The following is a 25,865-nucleotide window of genomic DNA, read 5'->3' on the forward strand; positions in this document are numbered from 1 at the left end:
GTTTATATAGTTTATATAATTAAATTTAAATAAAAATATCTAAATAAAAAATTCATAACTAAATGATCAAACATCTTTTAATTTAAAGTAAATAAACATAATTAATTAAACAAATAACAAAAACTTTCATTTTCATTTAATTCATAACGTAGATTACGTAAAAATATTTACTAAAATAAGGAACAACGACTGCACCATCAACTTAGTAACTTAATCTAAGTTATAACAACTTAAAATTAATAATTCATGGATTTTTATATTGACTAAATACAAACCTTTACATATTCGGTCGTAATTAAGTTTACCAATAATTTTTTATAACCCTTTTTTCATAACTAAAGTCGTTAAAAAAAATCTTAGTAACCTACATCAAAGGAAAACAAACTAAAATAAATATTTAACTACCAAATCCATGTCAAAGTATGCCTAACATCATACTGGGTCATTCAAACCATTCCGAACAATATATTCCTACTCCTAATATCTATTGCACACTACTTCTATAAAAGTACCCATACTATGGCAACACATTTCATGTTTAACATAAACATTAAACGAAGAACAAGACCAACCTCAAAGTCGACAGCTCTGGCAACATGCCACGTCGTGTTCAGCTTATTGATGTCCACATCGTGCTGATCGGCGCATGCCATAATCTTGCAGTAAGTCGTAAATTTGATTAGAGAAGGATAAAAGGGGGAGAAAAATTCAGGAAATGTGCGGTTCAAGGTTCTTCTCTGTGCTGTGAATGAAACTCCTATATATAGGCACCTCTATGTCTTATTTCATTTATAATGTAAACAAAATGATATTACACATATTTTATTTACACTGTAAACGAAATAAGCTTGTTACACAACACGTGTGTAAACGTCATACGACCACCACGTTTTCAGTCTTATTTCCTTTACATTGTAAACGAAATAAGACATAGAGTGTATTTTCGTAAAAAAGCTTAAAAATATTTATTTTGGTAAATAAAATATTTATTAATTTATTTAAAAAACCTTAGAATTTGGAAAAATTATTTGTTTCCCTAATGTGTGAAAATTTCATAACTGCAAGATAAATTAAAATAAGAAAATAAATATGTTGATATTGAAAATTTGATTTCTATATGTTGAGAAATTGTTTAGTATTGGAAAGGCTGAGAATGGTTTGAGAGATATTTGGTTTGGATGGAACGCTTGGAGGGAAGAAAAATCTGAGTTTTAGGAGAAGATCTGCCGAAATTTTTATAAGATTTTGGATAAAAATGAATAATAAGAATTACGGATACTAGTGCTACTTTCATAAAGATTGGGGTTTGTCTCTCGAATTTTAATTTGATTAATTCTAATTAAAGAGTTATGTCTTGAGGATTTTTATTGAATTTAAAGGAATTGATAATTTGAAGTTAGTTTGAAAACTTGGTTAAATAAAATTAATCTTTATGATTGTGATTGATTTGGTGAAATTGATTGGTGAGTTAACTTACTTAATTAATAATGAAGAAAATAAATACAGTAATTAAAGTTAACTTGAAAAGAGAGTTGTTAATTAAAGATTTAAAAAGTTAATTAATTATCAACTCAAGAGTTGGGAATAGGAATTGTGAGATGAGATTTAAATGGAATTAAATAGAAGAGCTGAGAGAAAGAGAGTTATTTAAAGAATATATTACAAATTTGTGATTTCAAAGAATGACGAGGTAAGTATCAAGTAACTTTAGCTATATCCTAAGTTGAACTTGAAGGTTATGAAAGCTTGATCTGTTAATTAATCAATGATGTGATGAGAATGAATAAAAAATAGATGATGTGTTTGAGTTAGGTTGACGTTGCTTATAGATGATAATGTCGTATCTGAGTTAATTTCCAACCTTGACCTTAAGTCTAGAGTATTGTATTAGATGCCTAACGGCCTAAGCCTAACCCAATGGATATTAAAGTGTGCAGAATAGGAAATGGAGTTGTGTTGATGGTCAAGTCGGTTATGAGATTGATAATGAAAAATGAGTTTCAATTAGAGGCTCACAATGAAAAGCGAGATTGATATGAAACTTATGATGAGAATTTGAATAAATTGAGATATATGCAAGAGGTTATGATTAAGGATGATGATTATGTTATTGATGATTATGATTATGTTTATGATTATGATGATGATTTTGGTTAATGAGGATTATGATGAATGATGGTATTGGCAAGGACGGAGGTTTTGTCCCGCTTATGCAGTGTTACGGTGAGACACTTGCACCTGACAAGGATGGTGGTTTCGTCCTGCTTGTTCAGTGCTGCAGTGGTGATGTGGGAATGGTGGTTTTTGATGAGGGAAAAACGATTCCACACAAAACTCACCGGCAAGTGTACCGGATCGCATCAAGTAGTAATAACTCACAAGAGTGAGGTCGATCCCACAGGGATTGATGGATTGAGCAATTTTAGGTAGGTGATGAATTTAGTTAAGCGAATATTTGATAATTTGAGTGATTTTGATTAACAGAAGTAAAATTGCAAGAAAGTAAAAGTTGCAGAATGAAAATTAGCTGAATCTTAAAGTGCAAGAAAAGTAAATTGCAGAAACTTAAAATGCAAAAAAGTAAAAGAGCTGAAACTTAAATTGCAAGAAAAGTAAATTGCAGAAACTTAGAGTGCAAGAAATGTAAATTGATGAATCTAAATTGCTGAAAAATATAAATTGCTTGAAGAGTAAAAGGATTTGGGTACTGGGATTCAGAATTGAACAAGAAAATGCAAGCTAAAGTGAATCAGAGAGCTCTGAGATGAAGAGATTCAGCTCAGTAGCCAAACAGAAATGTAAAATTGCTTGAAGAAACAAACAGCAAGAAAACTTAGATAAATTATGAAATTCTAAAAGAGAAATTGAAGATCGAAGAAGCGCAATGAGATCAAAAATCAGATCTAGATCTCAATTACTCCCTTGACCAAGCAGAAAAGAAATTGCAGAAGAAATAAAAATGTAAACAGCAAAAGAAGCTCAGATCCAATTCTCGAATTTCCAAAACTATATGAAAGAAAAGCAAAGATGATTCTCAGATCAAGAATCAATGGAGCTCTTCAATCTCAATTCAAAAACTCAAAACAGAAAGTAGAGTTGCAGAAGAAAGAAAATGAAAACAGAAAGCAAATTAGATCCAATCCCAATTCTCCAAATTCAAAACAAATGAAAATTAAAAGTGAGAAAACTAAAATGAGCTAAAGGTTCTCTACAAATCAAATTAACTCCTATATATACACTTTCTATTTTGGTCTTTTAAAGCTTGGAGTGGGCCTTTTGATTTCGGATTTGAAGAAGCAATGGATCCGGGTGGCATTTCATTGAAAATGGGTTGGGGGTATGCTCCAGGGGAGCGCTCCGTTTTGAGTAGTGAACGTTGCGTTCACTTAGCCTTGTGTGCCTTGTCATGTGCTAAGCCTCCTTGCCTAGCGTTCAATCTTTGAACGCTATGTTCAAATTGTGAATGCTATACTTGATGAGTCTTCCTCCCCAAGGCTTGAAGCACGAAAAAGTTACACAAAGGGAGTGCTACGTTGCCTTTTCCAAACGCTGCCTCCTTGGTGCCAATCCTCCTTGCCTAGCTCTTTGGTGCGCATGCTTGGCTTCCTTGAGTGCTCCGTTCCCTCCTTTGAACACTTCCTAGCTGAGCCTTGCTCCCTTGCCAAAGAGTCACGAGAAAGGTAGGAATAGTGAACGTAGCATTCACTTCTTGGAACGCTACACTTGGTTTGCTTCGTGCGCGCCCAGCTTTCCTTGGTTCTAAGCTCGAAAAAGTGAGGGATAGTGAACATAGTGTTCACATTCTTGAACGCTACCCTTGATGATTGTTACACCATTTGGTGCATCTTGACGGAGCACTTGAAAACGTTCACTAAAGTGAACACTACGCTTAAGCTTTTGAGCGCTGCCCCTTCGAACGCAACACTTTTGCTATCATGGGCCACGCTTTTAAAAGCGTGGCCTAAGGTCCAAAGCGTGCTCAAACTTCAAAGTGTGCCCCAAAATCCTTCTTTCCTCTGTTTGAGTTAATTTGTGCTTTCTCCTTCTTTTCCTTTATCTTTTTACCTATTCATCAACCAAACAAATACATCAAAGTCTCACCAAAATCACAAGATCTTGTATCATTTATAAAATCAATTAATTCGAGCATAAAATCTATAATTTTGTGTAAAATAAATGATGTTTGATTGATTCAACATAATCATGAAAATCCACTCCAAGTACTTACTTATTGTGCAAGAAAGTGCATAAAACCTAATGAATCTAATGAAAAATGCTTGTAAAACTAGCATAAGATGACTTGTCATCACAACACCAAACTTAAACCTTGCTTGTCCCCAAGAAAGCACTAAACATGAGAAGAAATGAAGTGAACAGAGAAGTATATAGGTCCTTAGTAGATAATAGAATTTGAACCATGGGGTTTTATGCAGACAAAAAAATGCAGCTCACTTATTCCTTGCTGATAGATAAGAGATGTTTCTTTGAGGATTCACTAGAGTTGCTGTCATAATACCTTGCTCTTTGATTGATCCCTTTTTTATTTTTCCTTCTTTCTTTTGCTTAGAAAGCTTATTTCTCAATGATAACTTAGTGTCAAGTGTTGCAGCAGCCTTTTGGCTTAATTTTGCTCAACACTTCTTCACTACAGACACTTGGCTCATAATTCTTCTTAGGAACATTGATGCCCAGCATCTCTTTGGATAACTAAATGCTTTATAGCTAGGTTGCTCTTGATGATAGACTTTCGGTTGGTAATCTCTCGGATTAGTTAATCCAACTTACCAAGTTTTGAAAGACTCCTCAGAACTAATTATCCAAGCATATCCTAGTACAAAAAGCATCACAGGCATATGTCCTAAGGTCCAAGCTATTGGTGTCTAGCCTTATTGTTTGTTTCTTTGCCAATTTTTGGCTTTTACTTTATTTTTCTTTCTTACTTTGCTTTATTACCAGGGATGTTTATTAATAAAAGGTTTTATGACAGCAACCAAGTTCACACTACAAAGAACACTCTATTATGCAGCTTTTATTATTGAGCTTATCATCTTAATCAAGCAATTACCACCACAAATCTTTATTCTAATTCCTACCACATTGGACAATCACTTTCTATTTCAAAAATTTTCTCTTATTGATGCAAAAAGGGAAACAAAACATGAATTTAGAGCAGATGAGTGATAACAAGCATAATGCAAATCCTAACAAGAAAACTACTCAAGATATGAAAGTGCAGAATATAAAATATTTGGAGTCATATCATGTTTCAGATATGCATCATCCTTATTTAATTAAAACTATAAAAGGGACTCTACCACCTCTAGTTGTCGTGCTCTTTCCTTTTGCTGGATTCTCCCTTCCTCTTTGACTTCTTCTTTCTTTCTTGGGGTTCTTCAACAGGGCACCTTCGATCCCAAATTTGGTCTACCTGACCCCAGAGCCCAGCATCCTTCAATCCTTGTTGCATGTGTGCCGTATTTTTATTGGCTAGTGCTCTCTGATGGTCTACCAATTCTTGGCATTGCTCAAATGGCTTGATCTGTTGGTTCAATGCTGGCATGCTATGGAACTACATAGTCCAACTTTGCTTGAGTTGCTATATCATACGCCATTCTATCTAAGTTCCTATGCTCTCCAATTGTATGATAGATATTCTTCCATTGGTAGAGATTTTGGGTGTACTCCCTATACTTGGACTGTCGTAGGGACAATCTGTTGAATGATTCTTGAAAGTTTGTTGATTGTTCCCCTTGCCCTTCAAGAATTTTTGCCTGTAACTCTCTCTGTTGCTCCAATATCTTTAACTGGAAGTTTTCTTGCTTCTCCATCATTTGCTGTTGCCAATGCTGTTGTTGCTCACGATCCTTCAAATACTACTCTTGTTGCCTCAAGTATTGCTCCTGTTGTTGTTCCTGTACTCTCATGTATTGTTGAGATATTTTTTCAGTGGCTCTTTGCATCTGGCTCAGGTCCATTGCACTAGGAGCTTGTTCCCCCTCCACTTGTAGTCTCCTCCTTTTTCCTTGAGCTCTTCTCTCTTGCTGATTGTCAGTCTCATCAGTGACACCTTCAATGCTTTGCTTGGTGACCCATGTGCTTCCTTTTACCTTCTCAGTATTCTCATCCTCAAAGAGTACTCCTGTTCTTTTGCACAGCCTCAGAATAGTGCTTGGGTGACCAAGTCTACTTGATTTACCAGTATCCTCAGCTATTTCTTGAATGCTATCTGCGATGAGCTGCGGGACATTGACTTCTCCTCCCCTAAGTATGTAATATGTCAGGATTGCTCTCTTGATTGTGACCTCAGATGTATTTGCAGTAGGAAGGATGGATCTTCTCAGTATCTCATACCAACCTTTGGCTTCTGGTGTGAAATTCATTCTATTCAAGTGGCTTGGAGCTCCCTCTGAGTCCCTTTCCCAGTTCTTGCCTTCAAAACATAACCCATTTAATATCTCATCAAGGTCATTCTCACCCTGCAGTCTTTCCTCAAAGCTAGGTTCTCCATATGATATCACCCTTATCTGTAGGACTCTCATAATGGATGGTGGCCTGAAATCTACCTCAACCCCTCTAACGTAGCTCTTATAGGGAGGGTTGTCCTTGCTTGTCCTCACAGCGTTTGCATAAAATTCCCTTATCATGACTGCACTGATGCCTGTGAAAGGTTCACACAAAAGTTCCCATCTCCTCTCTGCCTCTATTCTTCTCATGATGGGATATTCTCCATCTTTCAGTCTGAACCCCATCTCTCTTTGATTCCATTAGCTTATAATACCTTGATTCATGGAATTGAGACTTAAATTTATTGGTATCATAGGTTGGTGGTTTGGCTACAGCTGGTTCCTTTCCTTTCCTTCTTTTGGAACTTGATGAAGCCATGAGTTAGGAAGGAAAGAAAGAAGAAGAGAAGATAGGCTTCGGTTAAGGCACGGTTGTGAGGGAAGGGATGGAAGGTAAAGTGCTGTGTGGTGTCTTTGGGTGAGAGAAGAACAATGTAAATCTTGTGGAGGATTTATCAAAGAAAGCAAAGGTGTGTGGTTTAAGGAGTGCTACTTCAAATTTATAGAAGGGAAGGCATTGTTGGAGAGAAGCATTGGTTCGGTCATGTGGCAAGGAATGGTGAGGATTGAGCAAATCATTGTTGAAGATCCATGAAATGGACGGCCTGCATGTGAAGATGAGTGAAGACAAGGATTGCTCCTCCATTGGCTGAATGTGGTTCGGCCTCCTAGGTGTTTATTCCATGCAACATTGTGCTTCCCAAACATACACATGTGACTTGCTTTTTCTCCTTGGGAAGACCGTCCATGCATGCCTTCTTTTGTCTCCTTCTCAATCTTCTTTACTCCTATCCACGTGAACAAAACAATTTGTGAGCTTAAACTTCTAAATGTCATACAATGGTGGTGTACTATATATATAAAAAGAAAATGTTGCTATGTGTTCTTCATTCATGAATAAGCAATCATGCTTCTTAGAGATTGAACAAAATTTTGGTGAACACCAAACTTGTTTTCTTCTAAGTAATCCATATAAAACCCAATGGATGTCTGTCATAATTGATATATTTATTATAAGGAACATTTTATTTGCTACTATACTACCATAAACTCAGAAAGTGATGCAATGTCTGGTTTATCTATTCATGAAGTTGAGCTTTTGAGTAAAAGTGAATTTCTTAAAATTCATAGCATATGCAGACACCAAACTTAATGTTTGGCTATATACTTAAATAGAATGAATGAGTATATACCTTAAGTTGGTTTTATGATCATTTATGCATGAAAAGCTAATTTAAAGTGCCTTTAGGCACACCAAACTTAGGAGTCAAACATATGCTTCAAAATGATGTGTGCCGTTATCAAATCCACTCATGAGAGCTCAAACTTATGCTAGAAAAACCATTAGTTATTGAAATTAAGGCAAAAACAAGAATCTTAAATCATGGGTTGCCTCCCATGGAGTGCTCTTTTATTGTCACTAGCTTGACATTGGTCCCTTGTTAGGGTGGTTGATGAGTGTGGTGCCTCAATTTGTCTCCTCTCACTGTGAGCCTTCTTCCTGTACGTTGATGATCAATCTCCACATGCTCCAATGAGAGTATCTTATTGATGGTGTAGTAATCATCAGTGCGTGGATTTGCCTTCAGTTGGTATCCTTTTGTTCTTCCACCTTTTCAGAGCTCTTTTCTTGTTCTTCTTTCCTTTCTTTGGTGGCTCTTCTGTCTTTACATCAGATTTAATGTCAGGCACTTCCTCCCCACATATCAAATCTTCAATCTCTTCCTGCTTTCTCTTTTTAGCCTTCTCATGTTCCTTACCCTCTTTTCCTTCTCCACTGTCTGTCTCTTGCTTCACAGGTGAGCTGAGGAGTGTCTTCTTGGCTTTTTCTTCCCAATGTATATCTTCCTCTTCAATCCTCATGCAGCTTTTCTCTTTGATATTGTGCTGTATTTCTTGGAAGATATTTAGAGTGATCTTCTCATCATTTACCCTCAAAGTCATTTCTCCTTGTTCAACATCAATGATGGCTCTTTCTGTCGCTAGAGGGGGCCTCCCCAAGATGATAGAATCATTCCCCTCCTCTTCTAAGTCCAGGATTACAAAGTCTGTTGGAAATATGAATTTTCCTACTCTAACCAAGAGATTTTCAATCACCCCTTGGGAATTACCAGAGATCTATCCACTAGCTCCACTGACATGTGTGTAGGCTTCACTTTTTCTATAGATAGCCTTCTCATCATGGACAGAGGCATGAGGTTAATACTGGATCCTAAATCATACAGTGCCTTGTCAATGATTGTGTCACCAATGGCACAAGGTAAGAAGAAGCTCCCAAGGTCTTTGAGCTTTCGTGGGATGCCTTCAAGGATCATTGCACTACATACTTGTGTCAAGATTACCGTTTCTTTTTCATTCTAGCTCCTTTTCTTATTGACGAGCTCTTTGAGAAATTTTGCATATAGAGACATTTGTTCCAGAGCTTCAGCAAATGGGATGTTGATCTCTAGCTTCTTAAACACTTCTAGGAACTTGGGGAACTGTTGATCTTTAAGCTCTCTGTTGAACCTTTGAGGATATGGAATGGAAGGAGTGTATGTATTTTCCTCCTTCCTCTATCATTGTGATTGTTCCTCAATAGCTTGCTTTCCTTTCTTTGAAGCTTGAGGTTCCTCTTTCTCCTTGATCTTCTCTTGGTCTTGCTTGTCTTTAAGTGTCACTTCTTCCTTGCTGCTGGCCTTATCATTCTCCACAGGCTTCTTGTTTATTTCTTTATCAGCTGGCCTCTTGTCGTTTACCAAGGTTCTTCCACTCCTTAATTGGATGGCTTTGCATTCTTCCTTGGGGTTGGGAATGGTGTCACTTGGTAGTGTATTGGTTGGTCTCTCAGCTGCTATTTGCTTGGATAATTGTCCAATTTGCCTTTCCAAATTCCTCAGTGAAGCTTCATGGTTCTTATTGGCTAGCTCTTGATGTTTCATCATCTTCTCCATTAATATCTCCAGGTTGGAGATCCTTTGAGATTCTTGGGGTGGTTGTGGTTGATTATGGGATGTTGATGGTGAATGGTAGTTATTTTGGTTAGTGGATGAGTTGTTGGGTGGATAGTAGTTGGATTGGGGTTGATTATTTTATGGTTTTCTGTATGGATTTTGGTTAGTGTTTTGATGGTTTTTATGGTTTGTGTTTCTGAAGTTGTTTTGGTTTGAGTTTCTTTGCCAAGGCTGCTGGTTTTGACTTTCTCCCCATTTCAGGTTGGGGTGGTTTCTCCAGGATGAGTTGTAAGTGTCCCCATGGAAGTCATTTGATCCAGACCCTTGATTTTGCATGTATTGCACTTGCTCTTGCTGCTGCTCTTCATAGTTTTCCTCTTGCTTGTCCCCACACCACTGATGGTTGGTTAGTCGTGCTCACTACTGCAAGTTGCAATCCATCCATTCTCTTTGACATTGTGTCAATTTGTTGTTGGAGCTGCTGGTGCATGAGTTTGTTCTGAGCTAATATAGTATCAACTCCTTTAAGCTCAAATACACCCTTCTTTGGAGCTGCTTGCCTTTCAGAGGAATAGAAATACTCATTGTTGGCCACCATATCTATGAGATCATGTGCCTCTTAAGCAGTTTTCATCATTTGCAAAGATCCTCCTGATGAATAATCCAAAGCTTTCCTTGAAGGTAAGGACAAGCCTTCATAGAAATTCTGCAACTCCACCCATTCACTGAACATTCCTTCTGGACATCTTCTGATTAGAGCTTTATAACTCTCCCAAGCTTCATATAATGACTCTCCTTCCTGCTGTCTAAAGGTTTGCACATCAGTTTTTAGCTTGATGACTCTTTGAGGTGGATAGAATTTGGCTTGAAATTTGCTAACGAAATCATCCCAGCTGGTAATGCTCTCCTTAGGGAAGGTTTCTAACCAATGTGTGGCTTTGTCTCTCAGTGAAAATGGGAATAAAAGAAGCTTATAGATGTCAGGGTTGACTCCATTGGTTTTGACAGTGTCACAGATTCTCAAAAACATAGAGAGGTGTTGGTTTGGATCTTCAGCAGCACTTCTTCCATATTGAAAATTGTTTTGAACCAGGATAATCAATTGAGGCTTGAGTTCAAAGTTATTGGCATTGACATTGGGGGTTAGGATGCTACTCCCACAATTCTTTGGGTTGGAGATAGTGTAGGAGGCTAAGACTCTTCTCTGAGGCTGGCCATTGTTGTTGGCCACACCATCAGTGTGATCTGGAATGTTATCATCCATTACTTGATCTTCCTCCTCTAATTCCTCTTCACCAAAAACTGCTTTCCCTCTTGCTTCTTTTCTCAATCTTCTGAGGGTTCTCTCGTCAAGGTTAAAAGATATGGATTCACCTCCTCTTCCTCCTGACATAAAACACAATACCAGAAACTAAAATAAAACACTCTACTGCTAGAGTGAGGTTAGTGTTAGCTTAAGCAAAAATTCAAACAGTTAGTGTGCTTAGTAAAAACAAAAAGAAAATGCTTAATCTAGATTATCACCCTACTTAATCATTGTCAATCTAAATCAATCCCCGGCAACGGCGCCAAAAACTTGATGAGGGAAAAACGATTCCACACAAAACTCACCGTCAAGTGTACTGGGTCGCATCAAGTAGTAATAACTCATAAGAGTGAGGTCGATCCCACAGGGATTAATGGATTGAGAAATTTTAGTTAGGTGATGAATTTAGTTAAGCGAATATTTGATGATTTAAGTGATTTCGATTAATAGAAGTAAAATTGCAAGAAATTAAAAGTTGCAGAATGAAAATTAGCTGAATCTTAAAGTGCAAGGAAAGTAAATTGCAAAAACTTAAAATGCAAGAAAGTGAAAGAGCTAAAACTTAAATTGTAAGAAAAGTAAATTGCAGAAACTTAAAGTGCAAGAAATATAAATTGCTGAATCTAAATTGCTGAGAAATATAAATTACTTGAAGAGTAAAAGGATTTGGGTACTGGGATTCAGAATTGAACAAGAAAATGCAAGCTAAAGTGAATCAGAGAGCTCTGAGATGAAGAGATTCAGCTCAGCAGCCAAACAGAAATGTAAAATTGCTTGAAGAAACAAACAGTAAGAAAACTTAGCTCAATTTTAAAATTCTAAAAGAGAAATTGAAGATCGAAGAAGAACAAGGAGATCAGAAATTATATCTAGATCTCAATTACTCCCTTGACCAAGCAGAAAAGAAATTGCAGAAGAAATAAAAATGAAAACAGCAAAAGAAGCTCATATCCAATTCTCTAATTCCCAAAACTACATGAAAGAAAAGCAAAGATGATTCTCAGATCAGGAATCAATGGAGCTCTTCAATCTCAATTCAAAAACCCAAAATAGAAAGTAGAGTTGCAGAAGAAAGAAAATGAAAACAGAAAGCAAATTAGATCCAATCCCAATTCCCCAAATTCAAAACAAATGAAAATTAAAAGTGAGAAAACTAAAATGAGATAAAGGTTCTCTACAAATCAAATTAACTCCTATATATACAATTTCTATTTTGGTCTTTTAAAGCTTGGAGTGGGCCTTTTGATTTTGGATTTGAATAAGCAATGGATCCGGGTGGCATTTCATTGAAAATGGGTTAGGGGTATGCTCCAGTGGAGCACTCCGTTTTGAGTAGTGGACGTTGCGTTCACTTAGCCTTGTGTGCCTTGTCATGTGCCAAGCCTCCTTGCCTAGCGTTCACTCTTTGAACGCTACGTTCAAATTGTGAATGCTACACTTGATGAGTCTTCCTCCCCATGGCTTGAAGCACGAAAAAGTTTCACAAAGGGAGCGCTACGTTACCTTTTCCAAATGCTGCCGCCTTGGTGCCAATCCTCCTTGCCTAGCTCTTTGGTGTGCATGCTTGGCTTCTTTGAGCGCTCCGTTCCCTCCTTTGAACACTACCTAGCTGAGCCTTGCTCCCTTGCTAAAGAGTCATGAGAAAGGTAGGAATAGTGAACGTAGTGTTCACTTCTTGGAACGCTACCCTTGGTTTGCTTCGTGCGCGTCTGATGAGCGGATAATTTATACGCTTTTTGGCATTGTTTTTACATAGTTTTTAGTATGTTTTTATTACTTTTTATTATATTTTTGTTAGTTTTTAAATAAAAATCACATTTCTAGACTTTACTATGAGTTTGTGTATTTTTCTGTGATTTCAGGTATTTTCTGGCTGAAATTGAGGGACCTGAGCAAAAATCTGATTCAGAGGCTGAAAAAGGACTGTAGATGCTGTTGGATTCTGACCTCCCTGCACTCGAAGTGGATTTTCTGGAGCTAGAGAAACCCAATTTCCGCGCTCTTAATTGAGTTGGAAAGTAGACATTTTGGGCTTTCCAGTAATATATAATAGTCCATACTTTGCCCGAGATTTGATGGCCCAAACTGGCGTTCAAAGTCAGCCTAAAATTTCTGGCGTAAAACGCCGAAACTGGCACTAGAATTGGAGTTAAACGCCCAAACTAGCACCAAAACTGGCGTTTAACTCCAGGAACAGCCTATGCATGAAAAAGCTTTAATGCTCAGCCCAAGCACACACTAAGTGGGCCCCGGAAGTGGATTTTTGCATCATTTACTTATTTCTGTAAACCCTAGGCTACTAGTTCATTATAAATTGGACCTTTTACTATTGTATTTTCATCTTTTGATCATCTTTGAATCATGTTTTTATGATTGAACCCTCTTTGGGAAGCTGGCCATTTGGCCATGCCTAGACCTTCTTTCACTTATGTATTTTCTACGGTGGAGTTTCTACACCCCATAGATTAGGGTGTGGAGCTTTGCTGTTCTTCATGAATTAATGCAATTACTACTGTTTTTCTATTCAATTCATAAATGTGATGATCTGTGACACTCATCATCATTCTCACCTATGAACGCGCGCCTGACAATCACCTCCGTTCTATCTGCAATAGCTTGAGTGCGTATCTCTTGGCTTTCTAATCTAAGATTAGAACCTTCGTGGTATAGGCTAGAATTACTGGCAGCCATTCCTGGGATCCGAAAAGTCTAAACCTTGTCTGTGGTATTCCGAGTAGGATCTGGGAAGGGATGACTGTGACGAGCTTCAAACCTGCGAATGTGGGGCATAGGTGACAGTGTGCAAAAAGACAATGGTCTTATTTCGACGCTAGCGGGAACCGACAGATGATTAGCCGTGCGGTAATAGCGCATATGGAATTGTTTTCATCCGAGAGGATCATACAGCTTGCCATGGAAATGAGTATGAATGATTGGATGAAGGCAATAAGAAAGCAGAAGTTCAGGAGCAACAAAGCATCTCCATACGCTTATCTGAAATCCTACCAATGAATTACATAAGTACTTCTATCTTATTTTCTGTTTTAATTATATTTTAATTATCAGAACCTCAAAACCATTTGAATTCGTCTAACTGAGATTTACAAGCAAGACCATAGCTTGTTTCAAGCTGACAATCTCCGTGAGATCGACCCTTACTCACGTAAGGTATTACTTGGACGACCCAGTGCACTTGCTGGTTAGTTGTGCGAAATTGCAAAAGTGTGATTGTGATTTCGTGCACCATGTTTTTGGCGCTGTTGCCGAGGATTGTTCGAGTTTGGACAACTGACGGTTCATCTTGTTGCTCAGATTAGGCAATTTTATTTTAATTTTAAGCTTTTTGTTTTTATTCTTTTTATTTTCGAAAAAAATTTTCAAAATAAAATAATTAATTATGTTCTTCAGAGTTTTTAAGAACGAATTCTAGAGTTTCATGAGATATGTTAAATCCTGGCTGGCTGTTAAGCGATGTCTAATCTTTTGGACCGAGGTTTCACTTATCCTTAGAAGAGCTTCTTTGTATTTCTCATCAATGTAGCTGTTGTATGTAATGTTCTGCTGAAGCTTGGCTGGCTATTGGCCATGTCTAAATTTTTGGACCGAAGCTTTCACATAAAGCTTGACTGGCTATTAAGCCATGTCTAAAATTTTGGACCGAAGCTTTAGACTAACATTGCATGATTCCTGGAATTCATATTAAAAATTTTGAATTTATTTATTCTTTCTTTTTCCAAATAATTTTTGAAAAATACAAAAAAATCTCATAAAATCATAAAAACCAAAAATTTTGTGTTTCTTGTTTGAGTCTAGTTTCAAATTTTAAGTTTGGTGTCAATTGCATATTTTTTTTAAATTATCTTGAAAATTCTCAAAAAAAATTTCATGCATTATGTTCTTCATTGATCTTCAAGTTATTCTTGATGATTCCCTTTGTCTGATCTTTAAATTCTCTTGTTTTGTGTCTTTTGTTGTTTCACATGTGCATTCTCAATATGTTAGTGTCTTAATATGAAAATTTCTAAGTTTAGTGTCTTGCATGCATTGTTTATTTGATCTTAGTTATTCATGATTAGTTTCATTTTGTTGTTGTTCTCTCTCATCATTAAAACTTCAAAAAAAATTCAAAATTATGTCTTTTCAAGTCCATAATACAGAGAATTGAAGATTCAGAACATACAGTAGAGGAATTGCAGAGAAAAAGCTGGGCGTTCAAAATGCCCAATGAGGAAGGAATTCTGGCGTTTAAACGCCAGCCAGGGTACCTAGCTGGGCGTTAAACGCCCAAAAGGGTAGTACTTTGGGCGTTAAACGCCAGAATGGATGCCATTCTGGGCGTTTAACGCTAGGATAGCATCAAGGAGGTAATTTTGTTTTCAATTCAAATCTTTTTCAATTTTGAAAGTTTTAAAACTAATTTTTTAAAATCTTATCTTTTTCATATCCTCTCTTATCAATCATATCTTTTTCAAAATCATATCTTTTTAAATTATTTTTCAATATTTTCGAAAATCCTTGCTACAATTGATGATTTGATTCAAAAATTTCAAGTTGTTACTTGCCTATTAAGAAAGGTTCAATATTTGAATTTTAGAATCATATCTTCTAAATTTCTTGTTAGCCAAGCCATTAATTTCCAATCATATCTTCTCAATCATACATCAATTTAAAATTTTTTAAAATTTTTTTCAATCATATCTTCTCAATCATATCTTCTCAACCACATCTTTTTCAAAATAATTTTCAATAATATCTTTTTTATTACTGATTTCAAAATATTTTTCAAAATCACCTAGCTACTTTTCTCTCTAATTTTCAAAAATCACTAACCACTTTTTCAAAAATATTTTTAATTAAGTAATTTATTTAGTTTTTAAATTTCATTTTATTTTCCTTTCTAAATTTTCGAATTCTAACTACATTTTAAAATAAAAAAATATTTTCCTTTTATTTTAATTTAAATTCAAATTCTTCCCCCCTCCTCACCTTATTCTATTTAAGGACTAACACTCCTCCTCAATTAACAATTCGGACTCTCTCCTTCTTCGTAAGTTCGAATTCTCCTCTCTACCTCATCCTTGCATTCTTCTTTTCCTCTGACACATTAAGGAATCTCTATACTGTGACATAGAGGATTCCATACTTTCTTTGTCTTCTTCTTTATCATATGAGCAGAAACACAGATAAAGGCATTCTTGTTGAAGCTGATCCTGAACCTGAAATGACTCTGAAGAGGAAGCTAAGAGTAGCTAAAGCACAAAACTCTGAAGAGGACCTGACAGAAATTTTTGAAAAGGAAGCAGACAAAACAAACATGGCTGAACCCAACAACAATGGTGGAGATGCAAGGAAGATGCTTGGTGACTTTATTGCACCCTCTTCTGACTTCTGTGGAAGGAGCATCTCAATTCCCGCAATTGGAGCAAACAACTTTGAGCTTAAACCTCAATTAGTTTCTCTAATGCAACAGAATTGCAAGTATCATGGACTTCCATTGGAAGATCCTCATGAGTTTTTAGCTGAATTCTTGCAAATCTGTGACACTGTTAAGACCCATGGGGTTGACCCTGAGGTCTACAGACTTATGCTCTTCCCTTTTGCTGTAAGAGACAGAGCTAGGACATGGTTGGACTCTCAACCTAAAGAAAGCCTGAACTCCTGGAAAAAGCTGGTCAATGCCTTCTTGGCAAAGTTCTTTCCACCTCAAAAATTGAGTAAGCTTAGAGTGGAAGTCTAGACCTTCAGACAGAAGGAAGGTGAATCCCTTTATGAAGCTTGGGAAAGATACAAGCAATTGATCAGAAGGTGTCCTTCTGGCATGCTTTCAGAATGAAGCATCATATGCATATTCTATGATGGTCTGTCTGAACTATCCAAGATGTCATTGGACAATTCTGCTGGTGGATCTCTTTATCTGAAGAAGACACCTGAAGAAGCTTAGGAACTCATTGAAATGGTTGCAAACAACCAATTCATGTACACTTCTAAAAGAAATCCTGTGAACAATGGGACAACTCAAAAGAAAGGAGTTATTGAGATTGATACTCTGAATGCCATATTGGCTCAGAACAAAATATTGACTCAGTAAGTCAATATGATTTCTCAGAGTCTGTCTGAAATGCAAGCTGCGTCAGGCAGTACTAAGGAAGCTTCCTCTAAAGAAGAAGCCTATGACCCTGAGAACCTTGCAATAGAAGAGGTGAATTACATGGCAATCTCCGTGGGATTCGACCCTTACTCACGTAAGGTATTACTTGGACGACCCAGTGCACTTGCTGGTTAGTTGTATCGAAGTTGTGACAATCATGAATTAAGATCAGAGCACCAAGCTTTGGAGCCATTACCAGGATTTGTTCGAGCCTGGAGATCACAATTTCGTGCACCAGAGAACCCTACGGAAACACCTAGAATCCTTCATGGAGAAATCATCCAAATCTCTCATGGAAGGACCAACAGAAGCCTCAACAAGGCTTCAACAACAATAATGGTGGAAGAAATAGGTTTAGCAATAGCAAACTTTTTCCATCATCTTCTCAGCAACAAACAGAGAACTCTGAGCAGAGTCGTTGCGGCCTAGCTACCATAGTCTCTGATCTATCTAAGACCACACTAAGTTTCATGAATGAAACAAGATCCTCCATTAGAAATTTGGAGGCACAAGTGGGTCAGTTGAGTAAGAGAATCACTGAAACTCCTCCTAGCACTCTCCTAAGCAATACACAAGAAAATCCCAAGAGAGAGTGCAGGGCCATAACCATGACCAATATGGCCGAACCTGGAGAGAGTAAGGAGAACGTGATTCCTAGTGAGAAAAATCTCATGGGATGTCCTCTGAACGAAAAGAAGTTCCCCTTTGAGGAACCAAGGGAATCTGAGGCTTATACAGAGACCATAGAGATTTCATTGAACCTGCTTCTGCCATTCATGAGCTCTGATGAGTATTCTTCCTCTGAAGAGGATGAAGATATCACTGAAGAGCAAGTTGCTAAGTACCTGGGAGCAATCATAAAGCTGAATGCTAAGTTATTTGGTAATGAGACTCAGGAGGATGAACTAAATGACTTGACTAGGCAGACATTACCTCAGAAGAAACCAGATCCTGGAAAATTCTTAATACCCTGTACCATAGGCACCATGACCTTTGAAAAGGCTTTGTATGACCTAGGGTCAAGTATAAACCTCATGCCCCTCTCTGTAATGGAGAAACTAGGGAACCTTGAGGTGCAATCTGCAAGAATCTCACAAGAGATGGCAGATAATTCAAGGAAACAGGCTTATGGACTTGTAGAGGATGTCTTGGTAAAGGTTGCAGATCTTTACATCCCTGTTGACTTCATAATTTTGGACACTGGGAAGAGTAAGGATGAATCCATCATCCTTGGCAGACCATTCTTAGCCACAGCAAAAGCTGTGATTGATGTTGACAGAGGAGAGTTGGTCCTTCAAGTGAATGAGGACTACCTTGTGTTTAAAGCTAAAGAATCTCCTTCTGTACACATGGAGAAGAAGCATGACAAGCTTCTCTCAATGCATAGTTAAACAGAGCCCCCACATTCAAACTCTAAGTTTGGTGTTGGGAGGCCATCATCATGCTCTGAGTATCTGTGAGGCCCCATGAGACCCCACTGTCAAGCTATTGACATTAAAGAAGCGCTTGTTGGGAGGTAACCCAATTTTTACTTATCTATGATAAATTTCTATTGTTATTTTATGTTTTTTCTTAGGTTGATGATCATGTGGAGTCACAAAAACAACTGCAAAAATCAAAGCAAAATCAAAAAACAACATTAAAAATAGCACACCCTGGAGGAGGAGCTTACTGGCGTTTAAACGGCAGTAAGGGTAGCAGAATGGGTGTTAAACGCCCAGTCTGGCACTATTCTGGGCTTTTAACGCCAGAAAAGGGCACCAGACTAGCGTTTAACGCCAGAAAAAGGTATGAAGTTGGCGTTTAACGCCAGAAAGGGGGTGAAAAGCTGGCGTTAAACACCAGAAATGGGCAGCAACCTGGCGTTTAACGCCAAAATTGGCACTCCAAGGGGCGTTTACACGCCAAAATGGTGCAGGGATGAGAAATCTTTGACACCTCAGGATCTGTGGACCCCACAGGATTCCCACCTATCTCAACTCTCTCTCTTTCTCTTCTTCACACCTTCTCATAACACCCACCTCACAATTCATTTCCACACATCATAAACACTCCTTTTTCCCCTTGGCCGAACCACTCACACCTCTCCATCTCCTCCATTTTCTCCTTCTTCTACTTCCTTCTTTCTTCTTTTGCTCGAGGACGAGCAAACCTTCTAAGTTTGGTGTGGTAAAAGCGTTGCTTTGTGTTTTTTCATAACCATTAATGGCACCTAAGGCCATAGAAACCCCTAGAAAGAGGAAAGGGAAGGTAATAGCTTCCACCTCCGAGTCATGGGAGATGGAGAGATTCATCTCAAAAGCCCATCACTAAAAAGAGGATGGAGAAAATAAGAGAGCCCACTTATGGACCTCAACAAGAGCATGAGGAAGTCCCTCATCAAGAGATCTCTGAGATGCCTCAAGGGATGCATTTTCCTCCACACAACTATTAGGTGCAAATCAATACCTCCTTAGGAGAACTGAGTTCCAACATGGGACAACTAAGGATGGAGAACCAAGAGCACTCCATTATTCTCCATGAAATTAGAAAGGATCAAATAGTCATGAGGGAAGAGCAACAAAGGCAAGGAAGAGACATAGAGGAGCTCAAGCGTTCCATTGGATCTTCAAGAGGAAGAACTAGCCGCCATCACTAAGGTGGACCCGTTCTTTAATCTCCTTGTTCTTATTTTTTTTTGTTTTTTAATTTCTATGCTTCATGTTTTGTCTATGTTTGTATCCTTATTACATGACCACTAGTGTCTAATGTCTATGTCTTAAAGCTATGAATGTCCTATGAATCCATCACCTTTCTTAAATGAAAAAAAATGTTTTCTGAAAAAGAAAGAGAAGTACATGAATTTCAAATTTTAAAATAGTTTAATTATTTTGATGTGGTGGCAATACTTTTTGTTTTTCTGAATGAATGCTTGAACAGTGCATATTTTTGAATTTGTTGTTTATGAATGTTAAAATTGTTGGCTCTGGAAAGAATAATGAAAAAGGATAAATGTTATTGATAATCTGAAAAATCATAAAATTGATTCTTAAAGCAAGAAAAAGCAGTGAAAAGCTTGCAGAAAAAAAAATTTATGCGAAAAAAAAGGAAAAAGAAAAAGCAAGCAGAAAAAGCCAGTAACCCTTTAAACCAAAAGGCAACGGTAGAAAAAGGATCCAAGGCTTTGAGCATTAATGGATAGGAGGGCCCACAGGAATAAAATCCTGGCCTAAGCGGCTAAACCAAACTGTCTCTAACCATGTGCTTGTGCGTGAAGGTGTCAAGTGAAAAGCTTGAGACTGTGCGGTTAAAGTCGTGGTCCAAAGCAAAAAGAGTATGCTTAAGAGCTCTAGACACATCTAACTGGGGACTCTAGTAAAGCTGAGTCACAATCTGAAAAGGTTCACCCAGTTATGTGTCTGTGGCATTTATGTATTCGGCGGTAATACTGGAAAACAAAATGCTTAGGGCCACGGCCAAGACTCAATAAGTAACTGTGTTCAAGAATCAACATACTGAACTAGGAGAATCAATAACACTATCTAAATTCTAAATTCCTATAGATGCCAATCATTCTGAACTTCAAAGGATAAAGTAAGATGCCAAAACTGTTCAGAAGCAAAAAGCTAATGGCTCCGCTCATCTAATTAAGACTGATCTTCATAGATGTTTTCGGAATTTATTGTATATTCTCTTCTTTTTATCCTATTTTGCTTTTAGTTGCTTGGGGACAAGCAACAATTCAAGTTTGGTGTTGTGATGAGTGGATAATTTATACGCTTTTTTGCATTGTTTTTACATAGTTTTTAGTATGTTTTTATTACTTTTTATTGTATTTTTATTAGTTTTTAAATAAAAATCACATTTCTGGACTTTACTATGAGTTTGTGTGTTTTTCTTTGATTTCAGGTATTTTCTGGCTGAAATTGAGGAACCTGAGCAAAAATCTGATTCAGAGGCTGAAAAAGGACTGCAGATGCTGTCGGATTCTGACCTCCCTGCACTCGAAGTGAATTTTCTGGAGCTACAGAAGCTCAATTGGCGCGTTCTTAATTGTGTTGGAAAGTAGACATTCTGGGCTTTCTAGAAATATATAATAGTTCATACTTTGCTTGAGCTTTGATGGCCCAAACTGGCGTTCAAAGTCAGCCTAAAATTTCTGGCGTAAAACGCCCAAACTGGCACTAGAATTGGAGTTAAACGCCCAAACTGGCAACAAAGCTGGCGTTTAACTCCAGGAACAGCCTATGCACGAAAAAGCTTTAATGCTCAGCCCAAGCACACACCAAGTGGGCCCCGAAAGTGGATTTCTGCATCATTTACTTATTCCTATAAACCCTAGGCTACTATTTCATTATAAATAGGACCTTTTACTATTGTATTTTCAACTTTTGATCATATTTGAATCATGTTTTGATTATTGAACCCTCTTTGGGAGGCTGGCCATTTGTCCATGCCTAGACCTTATTTCACTTATGTATTTTCTACGGTGGAGTTTCTACACCCCATAGATTAAGGTGTGGAGCTCTGCTGTTCTTCATGAATTAATGCAATTACTACTGTTTTTCTATTCAATTCACGCCTACTTATTCTCTAAGATATCCACTCGCACTTCAACCTGATGAATGTGATGATCCGTTACAATCATCATCATTATCACCTATGAACGCGCGCCTGACAACCACCTCCGTTCTATCTGCAATAGCTTGAGTGCGTATCTCTAGGGTTTCTAATCTAAGATTAGAACCTTCGTGGTATAGGCTAGAATTACTGGCAGCCATTTCTGGGATCCTGAAAGTCTAAACCTTGTCTGTGGCATTCCGAGTAGGATCCAGGATCCGGAAAGTCTAAACCTTGTCTGTGGTATTCCGAGTAGGATCTGGGAAGGGATGACTGTGACGAGCTTCAAACCTGCGAATGTGGGGCACAAGTGACAACGTGCAAAAAGACAATGGTCTTATTCCGACGCTAGCGGGAACCGGCAGATGATTAGCCGTGCGGTGACAGTGCATATGGAATTCTTTTCATCTGAGAGGATCATACAGCTTGCCATGAAAAGGAGTATGAATGATTGGATGAAGGCAATAGGAAAGCATAAGTTCAGGAGCAACAAAGCATCTCCATACGCTTATCTGAAATCCTACCATTGAATTACATAAGTACTTCTATCTTATTTTCTATTTTAATTATATTTTAATTATCAGAACCTCAAAACCATTTGAATTCGCCTGACTGAGATTTACAAGCAAGACCATAGCTTGCTTCAAGCCGACAATCTCCGTGGGATTGACCCTTACTCACGTAAGGTAATACTTGGACGACCCAGTGCACTTGCTGGTTAGTTGTGCAGAATTGCAAAAGTGTGATTGTAATTTCGTGCACCAGCGTCCAAATTTCCTTGGTTCTAAGCTCGAAAAAGTGAGGGATAGTGAACGTAGCGTTCACATTCTTGAACGCTACCCTTGATGATTGTTGCACCATTTGGTGCATCTTGATGGAGCACTTGAAAACGTTCACTAAAGTGAACGCTACGCTTAAGCTTTTGAGGGCTGCCCCTTCGAACGCAACACTTTTGCTATCATGGGCCATGCTTTTAAAAGCATGGCCTAAGGTCCAAAGCGTGCTCAAACTTCAAAGTGTGCCCCAAAATCTTTCTTTCCTCTGTTTGAGCTTAATTTGTGCTTTCTCCTTCTTTTCTTTTATCTTTTTACCTATTCATCAACCAAACAAATACATCAACGTCTAACCAAAATCACAAGATCTTGCATCATTTATAAAATCAATTAATTCTAGCATAAAACCTATGATTTTGTGTAAAATAAATGATGTTTTATTGATTCAACATAATCATGAAAATCCACTCCAAGTACTTACTTATTGTGCAAGAAAGTGCATAAAACCTAATGAAACTAATGAAAAATTCTTGTAAAACTAGCATAAGATGACTTGTCATCAGTTTTGTCCTGCCCACATTTTTTCTGTCGTAAGTGTGGCCGGACATGCAATTTTTGGATTTGCTAGCCTCCAAGAGAATGTGACAAGGCACTCTTAAAGACCATTTTATATATGCATGAGATGTTGTTCCTCTTGGGGAAGCGCGATAGATAGATGATATCCGACGCAAACTTTCATAAAGATAAACTTCCCTGAGATGTATGTTGACCAGATGTATTTATTTCTATTAAGTTTGTGGCATTCTTGGTGCACGAAATTGTGATCTCAGGCAACGGCGCCAAAAACTCAGTACGCACGTCTTAATAAATCATTTTTCATTCACAACTTCGATACAACTAACCAGCAAGTGCACTGGGTCGTCCAAGTAATAAAACCTTACGTGAGTAAGGGTCGATCCCACGGAGATTGCTGGTATGAAGCAAGCTATGGTCATCTTGTAAATCTCAGTCAGGCGGATATCAAATGGTTATGGAGTTTTTGAATAATAATAATAATAAATAAACAGAAAATAAAGATAGAAATACTTATGTAAATTATTGGTGAGAATTTCAGATAAGCGTATAGAGATGCTTTCGTTCCTCTGAACCTCTGCTTTCCTACTGTCTTCATCCAATCATTCCTACTCCTTTCCATGGCAAGCTTTTTGTAAGGCATCACCGTTGTCAATGGCTACATCCCATCCTCTCTGTGAAAAAGGTCCAAATGCTCTGTGGTGCACAAAAATTACTTCACACTATGTAATTCCACACAACTAACCAGCAAGTGCACTGGGTCGTCCAAGTAATACCTTACGTGAGTAAGGGTCGAATCCCACGGAGATTGTTGGCTTGAAGAAATCTCTGGTTACCTTGTAACTCTTAGTCAGGAAAACAATTCACTTATCAAATTGAATTACGAGGAATAAAAGAGCATGAAATAAATACTTGTTATGCAGTAAATGAGAATATGTTGGAGTTTTGGAGATGCTTTGTCTTTTAAATCTCTGCTTTCTCCCTATTTTATTCTTCACGCACGCACGTCCCTCCTATGGTAAGCTGTGTGTTGGTGGATTACCGTTGTCAATGGCTACCATCCTTCCTCTCAGTGAAAATAGTCCAGGTGCACTGTCACCGCACGGCTAATCATCTGTAGGTTCTCGATCATACCGGAATAGGATTTACTATTCTTTTGCATCTGTCACTACGCCCAGCACTCGCGAGTTTGAAGCTCGTCACAGTCATCCAATCCCAGAATCCTACTCGGAATACCACAGACAAGGTTTAGACTTTCCGGGTTCTCAAGGATGCTGCCAATGGATTCTAGCTTATACCACGGAGATTCTGATTAAGGAATCTAAGAGATACTCATTCAATCTGATGTAGAACGGAGGTGGTTGTCAGACACACGTTCATGGATTGAGAAAGGTGATGAGTGTCATGGATCATCACCTTCTCTATAATTAAGCGCGAATGAATATCTTAGATAGGAACACGCATGTTTGAATGGAAAACAAAAATAGTTGCATTAATTCATCAAAACACAGCAGAGCTCCTCACCCCCAACAATGGAGTTTAGAGACTCATGCCATCAGAGATTACAAAGTTTAGATCTAAAATTTCATGAGATACAAAATAAATCTCTAAAAGTTGTTTAAATACTAAACTAGTAACCTAGGTTTACAGAAAATGAGTAAACTATGATAGATAGTGCAGAAATCCACTTTTGGTGGCCCACTTGGTGTGTGCTGGGGCTGAGACTAAAGCTTCTCACGTGCTTGGGCTGCTTTGGGCATTCGACGCCAGGTTGTAACCTGTTTCTGGCGTTGAACTCCAACTTATAACCTGTTTCTGGCGCTGGACGCCAGACTGCAACATGAAACTGGCGTTGAACGCCAGTTTACGTCATCTATCCTTGAGCAAAGTATGGACTATTATATATTGCTCGAAAGCCCTGGATGTCTACTTTCCAACGCAATTAGAAGCGCATCAATTGGAATCTTGTAGCTCCAGAAATTTTATTCCGAGTACAGAGAGGTCAGGATCTAACAGCATTAGCAGTCCTTTTTCAGCCTGAATCAGATTTTTGCTCAGCTCCCTCAATTTCAGCCAGAAAATACCTGAAATTACAGAAAAACACACAAACTCATAGTAAAGTCCAGAAATATGAATTTTTCCTAGAAACTAATGAAAATAAACTAAAAACTAACTAAAACATACTAAAAACTATATGAAATTAACCCCAAAAAGCGTATAAAATATCCGCTCATCACAACACCAAACTTAAACTGTTGCTTGTCCCCAAGCAACTAGACAAATAAAATAAAATACAAATAAGTCAAGAAGCAATAATATCTCAGAGTTTTTGAGTGAAGCTCAGATTCTAATTAAATGAGCGGGACTAGTAGCTTTTTGCTTCCGAACAGTTTTGGCATCTCACTTTATCCATTGAAGCTCATAATGATTGGCATCTATAGGAACTTAGAATTCAGATAGTGTTATTGATTCTCTTAGTTCAGTATGTTGATTCTTGAACACAGCTACTTTTATGAGTCTTGGCCGTGGCCCTAAGCACTTTGTTTTCCAGTATTACCACCGAATACATAAATGCCACAGACACATAATTGGGTGAACCTTTTCAGATTGTGACTCAGCTTTGCTAAAGTCCCCAATTAGAGGTGTCCAGGGTTCTTAAGCACACTCTTCTTTTCGCTTTGGACCTTGACTTTAACCGCTCAGTCTCAAGTTTTCACCTGACACCTTCACGCCACAAGCACATGGTTAGGGACAGCTTGGTTTAGCCGCTTAGACCAGGATTTGATTCCCTTAGGCCCTCCTATCCACTGATGCTCAAAGCCTTGGATCCTTTTTATTACCCTAGCTATTTGGTTTTAAGGGCTATTGGCTTTTTCTGCTTGCTTTTTTTTTTGCATTTTTTTTGCAAGCTTTGTATTCACTGCTTTTTCTTGCTTCAAGAATCATTTTTATGATTTTTTAGATTATCAA

The sequence above is a fragment of the Arachis ipaensis genome, chromosome B09 (genome assembly GCF_000816755.2).
Source record: "Arachis ipaensis cultivar K30076 chromosome B09, Araip1.1, whole genome shotgun sequence".
In the NCBI taxonomy this organism is placed as follows: domain Eukaryota; kingdom Viridiplantae; phylum Streptophyta; class Magnoliopsida; order Fabales; family Fabaceae; genus Arachis; species Arachis ipaensis.